Here is a 19,570-nt window from a genome sequence, read left to right as displayed (position 1 = left end):
CGTCCACAAAAGTTATTGCCGCTTCCTCTGGAGATGGTCCGTCAACTTGACAATGCTGTTTGTCATGGAGTGATGGCTTTACGAAATTCTGGCATGAAACAGCGTGCTATTGCTCGTCAGTGTGGCATCACTCAAGGTCAGGTGTCAAAGATCCTGAAACGAAATGCCCAGAGGGGTGTCCCTACTCCAATACCGAGGCCAGGACGTCCACGCAGAACCACAAGGAGAGATGATCGCCAGCTGCACCGGTTAGTCTGCAATGGCCGTACCAAGTCAGCAAATCGGCTTAGGGCTGAGTGGCAGCAACTGACAAATGTGCCTGTATCCAGAAGGCTCGTCAACCAACGACTGGTTCAACCAGGCTATCGTGCCAGGCGTCCCCTGAGAAAGCCACGCCTGACCAGACAACACAGCCAGCGTCGATTGCAGTGGGCCAGAGTGCACCGTCAATGGCAGCCAGGACACTGGAATCACGTGACCTTCAGTGACGAGTCTAGATTTCTGGTCTATCGTCAAGATGGCCACGTCCGAGTGTGCAGACAAGTGCATGAAGCCCACAACGAGGATTGTATAGTGCCAAGAGTCCAAGCTGGAGGTGGTGGGGTGACCGTTTGGGCTGCTTTTCATGCAGGGGGCAAAACTGACCTGGTTGTTCTGAATGGAAACCTGAACCAGTTCAAGTACAGGGTCATTCTGGAAGAAACATTGCTTCCATTTGCTCGTGCAGCCTTTCAAGGAAACTTTGTCTTCCAAGATGACAATGCACGGCCTCATCGTGCTCGCATGATCCAACACTTTCTTGCTGAACGTGGTGTAGAGCATATGGAGTGGCCTGCCATGTCCCCGGATACGAATCCGATAGAGAACTTGTGGGCAGAATTAACGCGTCAAATCGACAACTTGGACCAGCAGCCTCCTTCTGTGCGTGAATTGCAGCAGACTATTGTCACTGCATGGCAAGCAATTCCTGTCCAAACCTTGGCAAATCTCATGAACAGCATGCCTCGACGTGTACGTGCTCTCCTGAATGCTCGTAGGGGTTACACGAAGTACTGAACTGTAATTTTACTGTCCGTAATCCCAGTCATAATTTCGCTTTTGTTTTTGTTGAATTTTTTTTTGGCTAATGTGCAAAATAAAGAGATACTTCTGGAAAACGTACAGAAGTTTAACACAGTACTGTCCATGAATTGAGTTCGATATCAGTTTACATCACTTTCAAGGATCAATTTATTTGCTTCGAAATGTCAAATGTGGTTTTTGTTTCTTTTAAAGGTCACATTAACAAAATCTAGAATAATTTCAACATAATTCCAATGAACTTTTGGTTCTAAGTCATCTTGAAAAGTAAGTTCACCCCACAAAAAAAATATTCCATATTAAATGCCAAGTCTGTATATGCATATGTATGTGTATATATATATATATATAGTTATATATATATATATATATATATATATATATATTTATATATATATATATATATATATATATATATATATATATATATATATACATATACATATATATATATATATACATATATATATATATATATATATACATATACATATATATATATATATATATATATATATATATATATATATATATATATATATATATATATATATATATATACACACGAGTATATGTATATATATATATATATATATATATATATATATATATATATATATATATATATACACATACACACACACACACATATACTTGCATACATACAAATACATACATAACATACATCCAATCGCTTGCAACAGCACATCAGCTCTCTTTTTTTTTTTCCAAGTGGAACCACGACTTTTCAAATCTGAAATGTTTTTCAATCTAATAGTTTGTTTTGCGTCTCACGGGAATCTCGTCTAAAGTCGTGAAGCATTAACCTGGAGGAGGTTTCACTTAAAGTTGCAATTGTTAACCCATTTGTTTTTCTCCACTAACTTTCACAAATTGCCCTTTTACTCTGCAATTAATATGCTAATTTTTCTTGCTGCAAGGCACGTTGAACACATGTTTAACCGAGATCATACAGTGCATTAAGAAAGTATTCAGACCCCTTCACTTTTTTCACATTTTGTTATGTTGCAGCCTTATGCTGAAATCGTTTAAATTCATTTTTTCCCTCATCAACCTACACTCAATACCCCATAATGACAAAGAGATGCCCGCTTGGAGTTTGCAAAAATGCACCTAAAGGACTCTCAGACTGTGAGAAACAAGATTCTGTGGGCTTTCATGTGTCTTTCACTGAGGAGAGGCTTCCGTCTGGCCACTCTGCCACACAGCCCAGATCGGTGGAGTGTTGCAGTGATGGTTGTCCTTCTGGAAGTTTCTCCCATCTTCACACAGGATCTCTGGAGCTCAGCCAGAGTGACCATCGGGTTCTTGGTCACCTCTCTTACCAAGGCCCTTCTCCCCCGATTGCTCAGTTTGGCCGGGCAGCCAGCTCTAGGAAGAGTCCTGGTTGTTCCAAAGTTCTTCCATTTAAGAATTATGGAGGCCACTGTGCTCTTGCGAACCTTCAATGCAGCAGAGATTTTTTTGTAGGCTTCCCCAGATCTGTGCCTCGACACAATCCTGTCTCTGAGCTCTGCAGGCAGTTCCTTCGACCTCATGGCTTGGTTTTTGCTCTGATATGCATTGTCAGCTGTGAGACCTTATATGGACAGGTGTGTGTGCCTTTCCAAATCATGTCCAATCAATTGAATTTACCACAGGTGGACTCCAATCAAGGTGTAGAAACATCTCAAAGATGATCAAGAGAAATGGGAGGCACCTGAGCTAAATTTCAAGTGTCATAGCAAAGGGTATGATTACTTATGTCAATGTGATATTTCAGTTTTTTCTTTTTAATAAATTTGCAAAACTTTCTAAAATCCTGTTTTCTCTTTGTCATTATAGTACAGCGGATAACAACAATTGTGCATTTTATGAGAAAAGCATGAAATTTCTAACATAGTTAGTGCATACCATCAGGTTTATTTTCAGATGTGGAGGGAAGTCAGATTTGACCTCTGAGGACCGTGAAAGGTCAAATCCAAAATGGCCTCCAGTCCACCGAGTCTAATGTTCAAACGCGCTTAGTTTTGGAACCAAATAGTGTAGAAAAACATTATAGGTGTTATTTCAAACTAAATTGGGGATACCCATTCATTTTGTGATACGTTTGAGATCGACAGATCTGAATATTCACTGCCTGGAATCAGATCTGCTCAAAAACAATAGTGCGCCTGTGGTTGATGCAACAATTCTTGATGGTTCAGCTGTGGTTCAAATGCTGAATCCTGGAACATCAAGAGTATGGAGAAAGAGTGTTTGCACCATACATCTCTGCTCAACTCGAGAAAAGCAGCCGCATCGACCTTGTCTGGGATGTATACCTACCTGACAGCCTGAAAGCCTCAATAAGACAGAAGAGGGGAAAGGGCACCAGGAAAAGGGTGGCTCCTTCTACTGTGATGCCAAAGAACTGGAAGGACTTCCTTCGGGTCGATGAGAACAAAACCGAATTGTTTGCTTTCCTGTCACGCGAAGCTGTTCATCTTCTTCTAGCCGAGCGCAACGAACTGTATGCAACAGATGGAAATGAAGTCCTCTGCTCTCCTGCTGAGTCATACTTGGCCCACCTTGCCCCATGTTCGCAAGAGGGGGCTGACACACGTCCTCTTCTGCATGTGACAGATGCTGTGCAAAAGGGGTGTAAGAAGGTGACCATACATACCGTTGATACTGATGTGGTGGTACTGGCTGTGGCTTCATTCAGCAAGACAGCTCCTGATGAGCTGTGGGTTGCCTTTCGTGTCGGGTCAAGCTTTCGGTACATAGCTGTTCACGAAATGGTTGCCACATGGAATCCAACACAGTGTCTGACTCTCCCAGTCTTTCACGCTTTCACCGGGTGTGATACTGTATCTGCATTCGCTGGCAGAGGAAAGAAGACTGCCTGGGAAACTTGGAAGTCTTTCCCAGAGGTGAATGATGCTTTCAATGAACTCCTAGGCATGCCAAGTGAGGTCAGTGAAGGCTCAAAGTTACTGCTAGAGCGATTTGTGGTGCTGATGTACGACCGAACCAGTGAGAGCACGGAAGTGAATGATGCCAGGAAACAGCTCTTCACACAGAAGTGTAGAACTCTGGAGAACATTCCTCCAACTCAGGCAGCACTCAAGCAGCACATAAAGCGCACTTGCTACCAGGCCAACTGTTGGAACCAGGAATTGGTCATGGATCCAGAGATGCCAGACCCATCTGACTGGGGCTGGACAAAGGAGACAACTGGGTGGCAGCCTCTTTGGGCCACTCTCCCTGAAGCATCAAAATCGTGCCACGAATTGATACTCTGTGGCTGCAAAAAAGGGTGCACTGGACGCTGCAAGTGTGCCAAAGCTGCACTCAAGTGCACTGCACTGTGCTTCTTTTCTGGAGACTGTTAGATTTAGATCATTACCAATTTTCATCATTGCACTTGATTTAATGTAAGCTTTGGTGGACATACTTGAACAGTTATTTTTTCAGAGGTTATTGCATCATTCCTTGCAGTGTAAACACTTTTTTTCATCATTTCTGGTCTTTGGGTGTTCTGTACCTATCCCTGTACCTGAAAAAAATAAAGTTTTAAAAGTTCAAATGAACTTTTTCCAATAGCAGTTCCAACTGCAGTATCATAAAAATAGATATTTAACGCAATTTGACCTTGACCGTGACCTAAATGCATGTCCTTGAGTTCTGGCGATCTCAAAAGTATCACCAAATGAATGGGCATCCCCAATTTAGTTGGAAATGACACCTAAGATATTTTTCTGCACTGTTCGGTTCCAAAATTAAGCGCGTTTGAACATCAGACCCGGTGGACTGGCGGCCATTTTGGATTTGACCTCTCACGGTCCTCAGAGGTCAAATCTGACTTTCCTCCACATCTGAAAATAAATCTTATGGTATGCACTAACTATGTTAGAAATTTCATGCTTTTCTCATAAAATGCACAATTGTCATAATATGAGAGCTTATCCGCCGTACTATTATGGGGTACTGAGTGTAGATTGATGAGGGAAAAAAGGAATTTTTTACGATTCAGCATAAGGCTGCAACATAACAAAATGTGAAAAAAGTGAAGGGGTCTGAATACTTTCTGAATGTACTGTATATCGTTTTCAATTTTTTTTAGCTGTCCAAGCTATCCGGGCTGGGTTTGCACCTCCATTTTGCAATGAATTCTGTTTTGCAGCAAAACCAGAATGAGGGCATTTATTAATTAACATACTTCATGATTTAATTTTCTTGTCCTTTTCTAATTTTATGTAAAGGAGGTTGGCAGATGAAAGTGGGGCTGGATGTGCGTTCTATCGATCTGTCGGTATGTTGTATCCACTCTTTGACTTCGGCTTTCTTTGTGGTGGCTCTTAACCATGTCATCAATCTATTACAACTATTTCAAGCGCCACAATTATTCCCACCTTGTGTGGTCGACCTGGGAACGTTTTTGGCCCAAGTCTTTCACAATTCGGTGATCGGGTCTCATGTTCGACAGGAACTGATTTGTGCAGGAATTTCCAATTTGGGGATGCCAGCGATAATTCGCCTACTCATCGTGAAAGACACAGTGCGATCTTTAACTTCCACCAACTAATGGTGGCAGATAGGACTCCCTTGTAACGTCCATCCGAGGGACGGCGCACACATTGATGGATTGACCTTCCTGCAAAACCAGGGTAGCAGTTTATAGCCTGGACATTTCAACCCAGGCTTGACAGCTAAAAGGCAAATGTACACACCTCGATGTTACCCTGCCATTGGCACATCTCAATGTGTAATTAATAGCCCATGCCCTGCCTAGCAGGAGACAGGGTTTTGTAATCACTTCTGTGTGTCTGTGTGTGTGTGTGTGTGTGTGTGTGTGTGTGTGTGTGTGTGTGTGTGTGTGTGTGTGTGTGTGTGTGTGTGTGTGTGTGTGTGTGTGTGTGTGTGTGTGTGTGTGTGTGTGTGTGTGTGTATGTGTGTGTGTTGTTTGTGTGTGTGTGTGTGTTGTTTGTGTGTTTGTTACTTGCCGGAAAAGAATCCGGCAAGTATGTTGATCGGTTGGTTTGTCTATCTGTCCGTCTGTTTGTCTGGGCAGCACTACGTCTACACCGTTGCACGTAGAATCGCCAAACTTTACACACATATTTGTCTTGCCCTGGTATAGACTGTGCCCAATTTTTAACTCTCTCGACCCAAGGCCTCCATTATGACGTCATAATTCGATAATTCGACAAGTACAAAACTTCATCCAATCAAGATGCAATTTCTTGAGCGACATGACGGCATAAACTGGTGGAGATTTTTTTTTAATGATGACGTCATCGGTCACGTGGTTCGGCCACCATCTTGGAAAAACGGAAAAACTTTGCACCTCTATATCTCCAAAAGTGCTGAATAGAAAAAATTGAGACATGGCTCATTGTAAAGAACTCTCCATAGGGAATAAAATATGTTAATGATGATGTCATTGGTGCCTCCATTATGACGTCATAATTCGACAAGTACAAAACTTCATCTGATCAAGTTGAAATTTATTGAGCATCATCAAGGAATAAATTAGTTTAGAAAACAAATAATGATGTCATCGGTCGCGTGGTTCGGCCGCCATATTTGTCCAAAATGTCCAATAAAATAGTGCATTCCGGCAAGTCCCCTCGGTCTCTGATCGATTTTTCATTTGTTTGTGTGTGTGTGTGTGTGTGTGTGTGTGTGTGTGTGTGTGTGTGTGTGTGTGTGTGTGTGTGTGTGTGTGTGTGTTTTCGTGTCCCTGTGTCCTGTCCTTCCGGGCCTTAACTTTTTTTTACTATTTGAGCTATTGTCATCAAATTTTCATCAAAGCTTTATTATGAGAATATAGAGAGGGCAAATTAATAATTTGGTCAAAAGGTCAATGTCACATAAAATCGTCAATTTTGATCCGATTGACCTGAAATTTAAAGAATTTGCATATTGGGTCACTTCCGTTTCCGGTCTTGCTGGCGATGGTTCGTTTTTTCGCAGCTCTCCACGCTCTCCATCGAAATCGAAGTTAAGTAATTGTTCCAATTTGTATTTTCGTTATAACTGTATTTCTTTTATGGTGTATGTACGTATATTGTCCCGTCAAAGATTTTCGGTGCAAATCTTTCATACCTGTATTGAAAATCGTGTTAATTCGTGTCGTCTTGAGGTCTTGTACAGTGTACACTGTACAAGCTTGAGGCTTTGTTTTTCTCTCAGCGCCTGTCGTTTGTGATCCAATAACTTTCGTTCTCTGTTTTCGCAGTCTTTCCACCCCAAAGCCTACTTCCTTATGTAAATCTCAACTCAAAAAAACAAAAAAAAAAGACATTACCTTCTCTGTGCTCATTCGTTTATTCATTCTTATTCGTTCGTTCGTTCTTCGACCACGTGTTTCTCCCCCATTTCCACAGATAGATTGTCAAATTTCAACTCGTTATTTCATCGTCCATGCGATATTGTTTGATTATAGTTAGTTTTGGTTTGAATTTCCTGTAACTCGTATTTAATTAATCGTGTTCTGTTCCTCGTGTGTGGCCTTGTAGTTGTACCCCCGTCGGTGTTTTATTAACTTAAGCGTGTTTTGCTTGGCTCTTGGTTTTTTCCCTTCTACCCCGAACATAATACTGTCTAACGTTCTAAATCCCCACCCCCCCCCCCCCCCCCCAAAAACAAAAAAAACAAAAACATTTATTTTCTTTTCTCCACGTGTACTGTTGTCTCATCCTGTATTTTCTGTCCAGGTGTGCTGTTCGCCCCACCCCCATTATCTCCTTGCCATCCACCGTTTGCCCTGTTCACGTGACTCGTGGTGGTCCCTCTCGGCTCTCCCCCCGTTGGTATTTTTGTGCATATAAGATTGTTCATAGTTCTGTTTAAATATTATTTAAATATGTTTAACCTTTCCCCTTCTGTTTTTTATTCAGTGGTATATTACAACACGCTGTTTTTCTTCCTATTTAAAAGGCTTTTCTCAATTTCCTCTCCAACTCATTCCACTTCAAAAAAAAGAAATTCAATATCTTATACGTCTCCCTCACTACATGGTCTAAATTCACATTCATTCCATCCCTCCTCCATCGTTCTGAATCGGATTGCTAACTTGAAAATCACAACAAACCCAATTTGTTATCAATGTTCGTCTTTCATTAATCATCCACTTTCTAAACTCCCCTCTTGCCCCTCCCATCCAAATCCCCCCCCTTGCACCTACACTCCGAAACTTCCCCCTTGCCCCTCCACTCTTAAACTCCCCCCTTGCCCCTCCACTCCTGAACTCCCCCCTTGCCCTTCCCCTCCTAAACTTCCCCTTTGCCCCTCCCCTCCTAATCCCCCCCCTTGCCCCTCCACTCCTGATCTCCCCCCTTTCCCCTTCCCTCCAAAACTCCCCCCTTGCCCCTCCCCTCCTAAACTCCGCCCTCACTCCTCCCCTTCAAAACTCCCCCCCAATCCCTCCCTTTCAATTCTCCCCCCATACCATTCCTCTCCAATTCTCTCTCCTCCCCCCTCCTCCTCCAAGCTGCCTCCTCCCCACTTCGTCTCCCTTCTATCTCATACCTCCACCCCCCCAAACCTTCTACTTTCCTCTGCCCCCCCTCAAACAACCCCTCACTGTGCCGCATCCCTTCACCATCAAACCTTTCATCCTCCTCATCCTTCCCTTTCTTGGAACTCTTCTGCAACATCTGAAACACTATCAACTGCTCTCCCTACCTCCCCCTCTCATCCTTCATCTTACCCTACTCCTCCCCTCCCCTGTCCTGTACCCGATGCTCCCCCTCTCTCTTCATTAACGGTATGGACCTCAAACATCCGGGGCCTTCGCTCAAACCTGACTGATCTCTCCATACAGGTTGCTTCTGACAATCCAGACTTGATCTGCTTAACAGAGACTTTCCTCCTTCAAGATGTCTCTGATTCCTTAATATCTCTTCCTGGTTACTCCCTCCTCCGGTATGATAGACCTGAGCCTCGGCCTGGTGGTGGGGTGGCTATCTTTGTCAAAAACTCTCTTCCTCACTCTCCTTGCACTGCTCTCTTTCCTCCTCACCCGCAGGAGTACCTCTGGTTACGGCTTCCTCTCCGCTCCCACCTTTTGTTCATATGTGTTCTGTACCGTCCCCCAAACAGTGATGACTCCATCTACATTTCAATGTCTGACAACATGGACCAACTTCTATCCACTCATCCCAACTCTCTCTTCCTCATATGTGGTGACTTCAACTGTCATCATGCCACCTGGTTGGGTGTGGGTTCCTCTCTCACTAGTCATGGCACCTCAGCAAAGGACTTCTGTGACTCACTGGGATTGACACAATCTGTCAATTTCCCAACCCGGATCTCAGCCAATGGAGTATCTTCTCTTCTAGACTTGGTTATGACAAACTTCCCTGCTAATGTCTGCTGCTCTTCTTCTGCTCCAATCGGTTCTTCTGATCATGTGCTTGTCAAAGTGGACATCTCTCTGGCCATTCTCAGAGAGCCTCCTCAGCGTCGACGAGTCTGGCATTTCACTCAGGCCGACTGGGACGGTCTTCAAGCAGCCATCAATCGTCTGGATTGGTCTCCCATCTCCACTGCCTCTGACATCAATTCTTCCTGGGAATTCTTCCAAAGCAAACTGATCTCTCTCATGCACAGATTTATCCCATCTCGCCTTCAATTGTCTTACCCTTCCTCCCGTCCATGGTACACTGAATCTTGTGGTGAGGCAGTTGCCCTGAAACAACTTGCCTTTGCCTCTTGGAAGGCTAATCCAACTGAAGGAAATCTCAGTTCCTTCCACCAAGCTCGGAACAAGTGTGTGTCTACCCTCAGGAGTGCCAGGAAGCACTATCTCTCCTCACTCAAGAATGAACTCTCAAACCTGTCTCCTTCCTCCAAATCCTGGTGGCGTCTGGTCAAATCCGTTTCTGGTGTTTGTTCCCCCTCCATCCCCTCCCTTACCTCAAATGGCCACACAGTTGACATCGCACGTGACAAAGCCGAATGCCTCAACTCTGTGTTCGCCTCAAAATCCTTAGTCCCAAACCCATCTCTCTCTGTTCCCACCTTTCCCAGTCGAACCCAACTGCTCCTGGACTCTGTGTCCTTCTCTCCTGACAAGGTGGAGGAGTTTTTTGTCAAACCTCGACTCTGATTCTGCAACTGGACCAGACGGCATCAGCCCACGGGTCCTAAAATCCTGCTCTGCCGCTCTATCTCACCCTCTCTCTGTTCTTTTCACCCTATCTTTTGCTCAAGGTCATCTGCCAGCATCCTGGAAATCAGCTAACATTACCGCTTTACACAAAAAAGGTGCAAAAACAGATCCTTGCAACTACAGACCAATCAGCCTGCTCCCAATTATCAGCAAAGTCATGGAATCCATCATTGCTTCGGATATGAAATCTTTCCTCTTCTCCAATGGCTTGATCTCTGATCATCAATTTGGTTTCAGACCAGGTCACTCTACTCTGGACATGCTGCTTCTGCTGTCTCAACAATGGATGGAGGTCCTCAATGCCAAACAGAAAATCAGAGCTGTCTCCCTTGACATATCAAGGGCCTTTGATACGGTCTGGCACCCAGCTCTGCTCACCAAACTCTCCTCCTATGGTATCCATGGAAATCTCCATGCATGGCTTGCGGACTTCCTCTCTAATCAGTCAACGTGTGGCCCTGAATGGATTTCTCTCATCTCCCCTTCCTGTTCAGGCTGGAGTTCCCCAAGGAAGTGTGCTGGGCCCTGTGCTTTTTCTGGTCTTTATCAATGATCTCTCTGACTCTCTGGAAAATCCTCTCTATCTCTTTGCTGATGACTCCACTCTCTGCCGCTCCATTCCTCTTCCCTCAGATCGGCAGTCTGCAGCCTCCTCACTCTCTGAAGACCTGGACAAAATCACAGACTGGTCAAACAAGTGGAACATGTCTTTCAATCCTGACAAATCTCACTCTCTTACTCTGTCTCTCCAAAAAGATCGACTGGACAACCCTCCCATCTACTTTCTCAACAATCCTCTCCAAGAAGTTCTGTCACTCAAGCTTTTGGGTCTCACTATCTGCCATGATCTTTCTTGGGAAAACCACATTTCCAAGCTGGCCTCCAAAGCCAGTCGCCGACTGGGCATCCTCCGTCGTGCGAAGTCCTTCCTCGGCACACCTGAGCTCCTCACCACATACAAGGCTTTCATCCGCAGCTCAATGGAATACTGTTCTCCCCTATGGGCTGGTGCTCCTGCCTCACACCTGGCTCGGCTTCACGCTGTTGAATCCAAAGCTTTAAAAATCATTGGAATCTCCCGCGATGAAGCTATCTCTGAGGGCCTTTCACTCACTCACCGCAGGCAGGTAGGTGGCCTTTCTGTCTTCTACCGACTCCTCTCCGGCCTTGCTCCCCCAGCTCTCTCTGTGCTCTGTCCCCCAAATATTCCTACAGGTCGCACAAGATCTGCCAGCAACCCTCTGATGGTTAAACTGCCGAAATCTCGGCTCTCTGCTCACCTTCACTCTTTCATTTCTCTTTTCTCCCGCCTGTGGAACAAACTCCCACACTCCCTTCAATCCCTCTCCTCCCTCCAGGTCTTTAAAACAGCTGTTCACCACCATCTCTTATCTTCCCCCATCCATAACCTTGATCTTTTCTACCCCCACTAATTCACCCCAGATCCACCTTGTTTGAAATTCCAACTTCTTTCCTGGAAATCCTGGCAGTGTCCATATGTTTATACCTCTCCCACCCCCCCCCCCCCCCTTCACATGCCTCCCCCCCTTCACATGCCTCCCCCCCAAAGCCCTCTCCCTCCCACAGATCTCTCGATGTCTCCATGTCTCTCGGTCCCTGCTCTCAAATGTTGTGTTTGTGTCCTTCCCCCTCTCTCCCCATCTTGTCTACCGCTCCCGATGTTATTTGTTTTATGTGTCTGTTTGTCTTTCTGTGTGATTAATGTTCGCTCTTTCACGAGCCTCGATCTTGTATACAAAAAAAAAACAAAAAAAAAACAGAATTTGTTTACTAATCAAAAGCTCGAAGCTGGTTGTTTTTCTAGATGAATAGGTCAAAGTTTTAGGTTGCGTAAAATCGCCAATTTTCATCCCATTGACCTGAAGTTTAATGAATTTGCATATCGGGTCACTGAATTGGTTTACGAATCAAAAGCTAGAAGCTGATTGTTTTTCTAGATGAATAGGTCAAAGTTTAAGGTTGCGTAAAATCGCCAATTTTCATCCGATTGACCTTAAGTTTAATGAATTTGCATATCGGGTCACTGACTTGGTTTACGAATCAAAAGCTAGAAGCTGATTGTTTTTCTAGATGAATAGGTCAAAGTTTAAGGTTGCGTAAAATCGCCAATTTTCATCCGATTGACCTGAAGTTTAATTAATTTGCATATCGGGTCACTGAATTGGTTTACCAATCAAAAGCTGGATGCTGATTGTTTTTTTTTAGTTCAAAAGCTCAAAGGTTAAGGTTGCATGAAATCAATTTTCATTTTGCATTTTTTTTAAACTGTTTTCGTTATTTTGAGCATACGTGAGAAGAAGAAGGCGTCTGAATACAAATGGCTGCGGGTGGGCTTTGCATTTTCAGATGCTTTCTCGTTAAAAACTTGTATAAACTTGTATACGTTCCTTTTTTCTGAATTGATAGTTTTTCGCAAGTCAGGTTTAACAAAAAAATAGGAATCAGATTTGTAAATCAAGATATCTTCACATTTGCTTGAAAGTGTTTTTAAGTATGTAAGAATTGAAAACTCATTTTGTATTCGCTTTGAACAATGACAATGGTGCTGTACCGAGTTTTAATCAGATTGCAGATAATCTGGCGCTGTTAGTCGGTTTTGCATGCCCTTGTATTTATTTTCTGTCCTTTTATCACTTTGCAGAATCAGGTAATTGTAGGCCATCTATTTTCTCCCTGTATATGTCGGCTAGGGGTTTCATGTTTTTTTTATTTGGGAAGGGAAGTGATGAAAAGCAGCGAGGTGGGGGATACAGGATGATTAAACACCAAATTGGTCCAATTTGCTTGTGCCATATTCACACTCAATTAATTATTCCATCAGGATGAGTCGTATGCACAATCCCCATTGTTGTCATTAACTTGACATCCCCATCCGTTATTGATGCATTTAAACTGGAGGCAGAGAACATAGAAAAGTTTTTTTTTTTTGTACACAGTCGAGGCTCGTGGAAAAGCGAGAACAATGAACGGATCAGGATGCAACAGAACAAAAGGAATGGTAGAGAGAGGGGGGAAACACCAACAGCAGAGTTGAAGGAGAAAATAGAGGAAGACTTGGACAAATAATGGGTGTAGGGAGGATACATGGTGTGGACAATGTGGATACAGAAGCAAATTTCTTTATTCGAGACATTTTATTTTCTTCATGTAAAAATCCTCAAACTGGAAGTACTGGTTCTTCTTACTGGAGATACTTTGGGATCTTTAATGTCCACAACATATACACAAATAATTAAGTTAAGCACCCCCCCCCCCGTTTTTTTACAACCTCGCACATTACAAGTTTGTTGTCGTCAAAACAGTGTAATATACCCATGATATTGCTATATTTTCTGGAGAAGTGATATTATGGTCACATAAAAACATAACAATCATGCCGTTTTCAATATTTTATTCTGAATAATTTAAGGTGAAATTTTTTGGGAATTTTAGGCATATTTTCACCTCAATTTAAGTATGGAGCTATAGGTCCATCACGGACAGTGTGGATGACGTTTATGTTTTCTAACGTACAGTCATTGTTCTGAGAAGACCTCTAGCGATCTTTGCGTCAATAACGTGTGTAGGACCCACGTGATCGGATCACTGACTCAACCAATCACTTTTTTTCACTTTGATCACTCAATTTCATCAATGGATAATTGCTAATGTCATACCAATCATTATTTGATCTCACATACCTTAGAATATATGCCAATGTATACATATACACAAAGAATATATATTAGGGGGTGCTTACCTTAATTCGTTGTGTAGGGGTGCTTAACTTAATTCTTTGTGTATACATGTATATTACAAAGTAAGCTTTCTGTTTTGGACAGTACACCCCGATACGAAGCACCCCTCTCTGACATTTAATCAGCAAGGTGTTTTTTGGTGCTGTTGGCCTGTTTAGCATTTCCAACTGAAGCCCTGGTTACCCCGTGCACACAAAGCGAAACGCAGAGTTAAGCAATTGGTTCATGACTGTCCGTCCGTCCTCTGTCAACAAACGGCAGTTTATGATCGAGGAAAAACTATGCGAGGGAAACAAAATGTGCAGAGAGGATGGAGATAATATTTTCACTCTGTCTGCCCGCCTGGGAGTGAAGCAAAATTGAAAATCATTCCAAACAGGAAAGTTACTATTTTTCAGGAAGTCATAAAGGACAGGTACAACAGGCATGAATAACTCATGTAATGTGTTAATTAAGGTGGTGTAAAAGACACTGTGTCAACGGCGGTAAATTCCGGAATTAATTTATTTATACGACTTACAATTTTTATTTTATTAAAATTGTATTATATACTTGACCACTGTAGTACACAAGTCGTCTTCCAAATACTTCTGAGAACCTCCTGTTTTGCAGTACTTGGACATGTCCCATAGGGTGGTGTATACGGGTGGTTGGTGTTTAAGACAGCTTCAACATTGCTAAATTTCCAGATTTTTAAAAACCATCTTTAAAATCATTATTTTATTGGAATGTCAGTATATACTTGAACACTGTGTGGAGTATTTGTGTTCTTTGAAACTTCTAGTTGAATATCATGTGAAGAACCTGGGTTTAAATGCCATATACCAGGAGTTTGTCCATTGTCTACGAATGTCCTTATAATTCAAGAAAAAGTGCACTGCTCTCCAATAATGTATTTCTCCTGCATGTGATTTGTGTACAAGCTCCACTTTTAGCTGTAGATCACTTGATATAAAATAATAAAAACAAGGACAGATACGTTCAAAGTACACCGCCCCATGCTAAATATATAAATATCCTTCAACGCGGTATTGCCGGAGCACCTCAGCCTCAGGTGCCCAGCGATATTGCCCAGATGAGAAGGAAAATAAATAAGTGATTAATAATGAAAATAAATGAATAATAATGGTAAAATAACAATAACGATATTGCCCCACCCCTTATATATATATATATGAACAAGGAAAAAAGTAGCCAAAACACAAAATTTATTCACTTAATAACATAAATAACATAATAAATAACATAAAAATATAGCAACACCCACACACTCCTACACATACATACAAACCTACACACACACACACACACACACACACGCACACAGACACATACACACTCACACATATAAATTTTATTTAAAAAAAAATTTTGTATAAAATTTTTTATTTACCGACGATGTTATAAATGTTTATGTTAAGTAAAAAGTCGAAGAACAAAAGAATTAAAGATTTGAGATTTATTCACTAAAGCACAATATTACACGAATGCTAATATGCATTCGTGTAATAATATATATTTCCCTTGGAATAAGTTTCCCCCCTGGAATCCTAAAATTTCCCCCCAGGGGGAAATTTCCCCCATTTTGGGAAATGCTGATTTAGCTAATACAATACCTAAACCACCACCGTTTCATCCGAATCTGTAACTTAAAAAATAACAATTAAGTAAGTCATTAATTGAATAATTAAATAATTAATCGATTAACTGATTCATCAATAAATCAAAAATATCCTTTATGGCCGCATCACTTGGTCACTGTCCTGTCCAAATATCAGCTTCCTAGCTCAAAAGGTGTCAGATATTGCCCAGATGAGGATGGAAATAAATACATACTTGATAAATCGATAATAATTAAGTAATTAATTGATTAATCAAAAAATACTGTTTCTGCCAGAGCACTTTGCTCACTATTTTGTCCAAATTTCAGCTTCCTAGCTCAAAGGATGGCTGCGATATTGGGATGACGGCATGCAGCGCCTGCAGATGGAATGTGAAAGGAGCGGTGTATAATTTCCCTGTGGTTGAACCCAAATTCAGCAGCTCACTGGCCAGCATCCTCCATCTGAGCTATTCTGAGTGCAAATTATTTTTGTACACCGCTCCTTTCATATTCCATCTCCAGGTGCTGCATGACGTCAAATTTCAGCACAATAGTGTGCACGTGCTTTGGCAAAACGGTATTTTTTGTTTCTTGATAAATCAATTAATTGATTAACTAGAACGGCACTCCATAAAGAGCATACAATAGAAGCCTGGTTGGCCATATCACTCAATGGTGAAGTCACTTAAAAATTCTACTACCTGGATCCGGATCCGGATCTTCACCAAAATTGAAGCGATTCTTCCTTGTCACACACACACAACATGTCCAACAAGTTTCGTCGAAATCCATCCATAACTTTTGAGATATTCTGCTTTGTATCATTTTGGCCCTATCTCCCAATGGTGAAGAATCACTTAAAAATTAAATAATTGTCATATCCCTGGTGTTGGCTTAGTGGTTAGGGTGCCAGCTTGGGATCCGAGGATCCTGGGTTCGAATCCCGGTGGATCACTGAATTAACGCCAGGGGGGTTGACTCAGCCTGTCATCCTTCCGAGGTCGGCAAATTGAGTACCAGCTTGCTGGGATGAATGATCCCGGTGTGTACCCCGGTTTAGAATAGGTACACCGTATCCCTGCGCATCGTAAGAGGCGATCAAGGGTTGGCGTCAGGAAGGGCATCCGGCCATAAAAACATTGCCTCAAACAGGGAACCATGATTGTCATGGGGCCCGCAAGGCTAACCCCCGCTCTAGCGGGGAAAATGGCCTTAAAACGATCATTCATTAATTCATTCATCCCAATCCATATTCAGATCTTCACCAAAATCGAATTGAATCATCCTTGCAAGACACCCAACCGGTCCACCAAGTTTCGTCCAAATTTGTCCACAATTTTTTGAGATACCTGCTATGTATCGTTTTTGGCCCGATCTCTCAATGGTGAAGAATCACTTAAAAAATTAGAATAGCCGGATCCGAATCCAGATCTTCACCAAAATCCTAATCATTTCGTTCTTGTCACATACGCTATATCACTGCCATATTTCATCCGATCCGTCCACTACTTTTTGAGATATTTTGTTCACAAACGGACAGACAGACAGAGACAAAAAATGAAAAATCACTCATAGAGCGACACTTGGCAAAACAGAACCAAGTAGAATGGAACTCAGTGGAGCATCCTTTTGGCTTCAAAAATAATTCGTGGTTGAAATCAATGACCTGATATGCAAATCGTCTTCAAAGTTTAAGTTAATCGGATGAAAATTGACAATTTTAGAAATTTGGCCTATGTTGACCGTTTGGTCTATGTTGACCTCAAACATAGTTGGTGGTTGGTTTGACTAAGCTGATATGAAAATCCTATTCAGTTTTCAAGTCAATCAGATGAAAATTGAGATTTTAGAAATTCAAAAAAATTGGTTGATCTTTGGCCTATGTTGACCTTATGACCTATGTAGATCTCAAAAATAGTTGGTGGTTGAATTCAGCTGGCTGATATGAAAATCGTATTCAAATTTCAAGTCAATCGGATGAAAATTGAGGATTTTAGAAATTTGAAATTGTTGTTGACCTTTGGTGTATGTTGACCTTTTGGCCTATGCTGATCTCAAAAATAGTTGGTGGTTGAATTCAGTTAGCCGATATGTAAATCCTATTCAAATTTCAAGTCAATCGGATGAAAATTGAGGATTTTAGAAATTTGAAAAAAAGTGGTTGACCTTTGGCCTATGTTGACCTTTTGACCTCAAAAATATATAGGATTTTGTCGGACCACGAACTCTACCATTGGGTGAAGTTTCGTGAAGATCGGTTTAAAATTGTGACCTGTAGGCAAGTATAAGTGAGGTGACAGAAAAATACACAAACACACAAACCGGAGTGATGAACATACTTGTCCAAAATTTTTTTTTGCCAAGTAACAAACAGACAGAACAGACAGAGGTGAAAACATAACCTCCATCCACCTTTGGTGGCGGCGGTAATTACTTAATTATTAATCGATTAATTAAGTACTTATTTATTACTTTTCCCATCTGGGCAATATTTCAGGCACCTTTTGAGTTAGGAAGCTGATATTTGGACACGAAAATGACCAAGTGATTTGGATATAAAGGGTATTTTTTATTTATTGATTAATCGATTCATTATTTAATTATTCCATTAATAACTTTTAAAAAATAATTCAGATTCGGATGAAACACGAGTGGTTGAGGTATGCTATTAGCCAATTGATGAAGAAATTATTTTACGATTATTATTTATTGATTTTAATTACGCAATTAATCAATTAATTGTACACCTCTCCCAATTTCTCCAAGTACTGAGGTGTGTTCAGTTACCAAGCAGCTAGCTCATGCTTGCCAAGCCAGCCATTCCTTATCAACGGTTTTGAATTGTTTGCTTGCTTGCTTGGCGTCAGCCACTTCGTGAGCGCTTTACAAGAAACTCGGTACCTGAACACACCTGCAAAACTGGAGGTTCATTGATATGCCATTGTCAGAAGTCGTTACTTTTGTAATGAGAAGCGGCTTTGGAAAACACAAAAAACGCCTTGGAAGAACTCCATGTTGGCACCAGGAAGGATTGGGTTATTAATCCTTGTGGGGTATATCGACTACAGTAGATCTACGATCAGGTGCATTCGGCTATGTGATAAGCATTGAGTGATGTTGGGATTACTCCAAATTTCTTCACTTAGTGCGACAAACAGCATTCGCGACTGTTTCAAAAGCTAATCATACGTGTTTGTGGTTTATAATATTTTCACTTCTGGTAGAGGTCATTGGCCTGTTGCTCCCACAAAAACGCCATGATAAGCTATTTATAAACATTGACACGTTTGTTCAAGGAGGAAAAACCCCTTGGGGAGGTGGGATATTATTTGTATTAATATTGTTTTGTAATAACATTAATATTGTGCTGTTATCGTCAGTTTTGTTGTTAGAAGCGGCCTTGGAAAAACGCCACAACAAAGCCAATTTAACGTGGATATACACCTCAACACGCAAACCCATTGACGGCAATGGTGGGGAAAACCTGCTCGGGGCAGAAAACCCCCTTGGGGAGGAGGGCAAATAAATGTGCTACAACCTTCATTGTGTAACCCTTAGTCGTCCTGTCAAGTTTGGTTGAGATTGGATAAGTAACGACGGAATGTATCGCGGTCAAAAAATCATGACAGACACCAAATTGCGTATTTTAGTGTGATGCACATACTGTATTGCCACGTCTGCATACTTACTTTGTGGAGGAGCATACATGTACATTGCAATCAAGTTTAATTGAGTTCAAAGTGCCTCCTCTCATTGATCTGCTTTCCACATTTTCTCCACCTGCTCTTTATAATTATATCTATCCCCACGCTTTTTGAAAATTACTGTGGGGAGAGGACGGATATTGTAATCTCCGTCTCTCCGTCTCTCTGTCTGTCCATCACACTATCTCCAAACTTGGTAGTTATGATCACCACATGGAAAGAAGTTACGTGAGCAATGTCTTTTTTGGACCCTCCCCCTGGG

General features: G+C 41.9%; 1 protein-coding gene across 2 annotated transcripts in view; it reads left to right on the top strand.

The window, feature by feature from the left end:
• LOC137439044 (myb-related protein A-like) overlaps positions 1–19,570 on the top strand; it is a 130,485-nt gene that overhangs the window by 80,294 nt on the left and 30,621 nt on the right. The window lies entirely within an intron of this gene.

Source organism: Myxine glutinosa, chromosome 13 (genome assembly GCF_964187855.1).
Source record: "Myxine glutinosa chromosome 13, kmMyxGlut1.1, whole genome shotgun sequence".
In the NCBI taxonomy this organism is placed as follows: domain Eukaryota; kingdom Metazoa; phylum Chordata; class Myxini; order Myxiniformes; family Myxinidae; genus Myxine; species Myxine glutinosa.
Note: the sequence above shows the minus strand (reverse complement) of the source record. Positions and strands in the feature narration are given on the sequence as shown.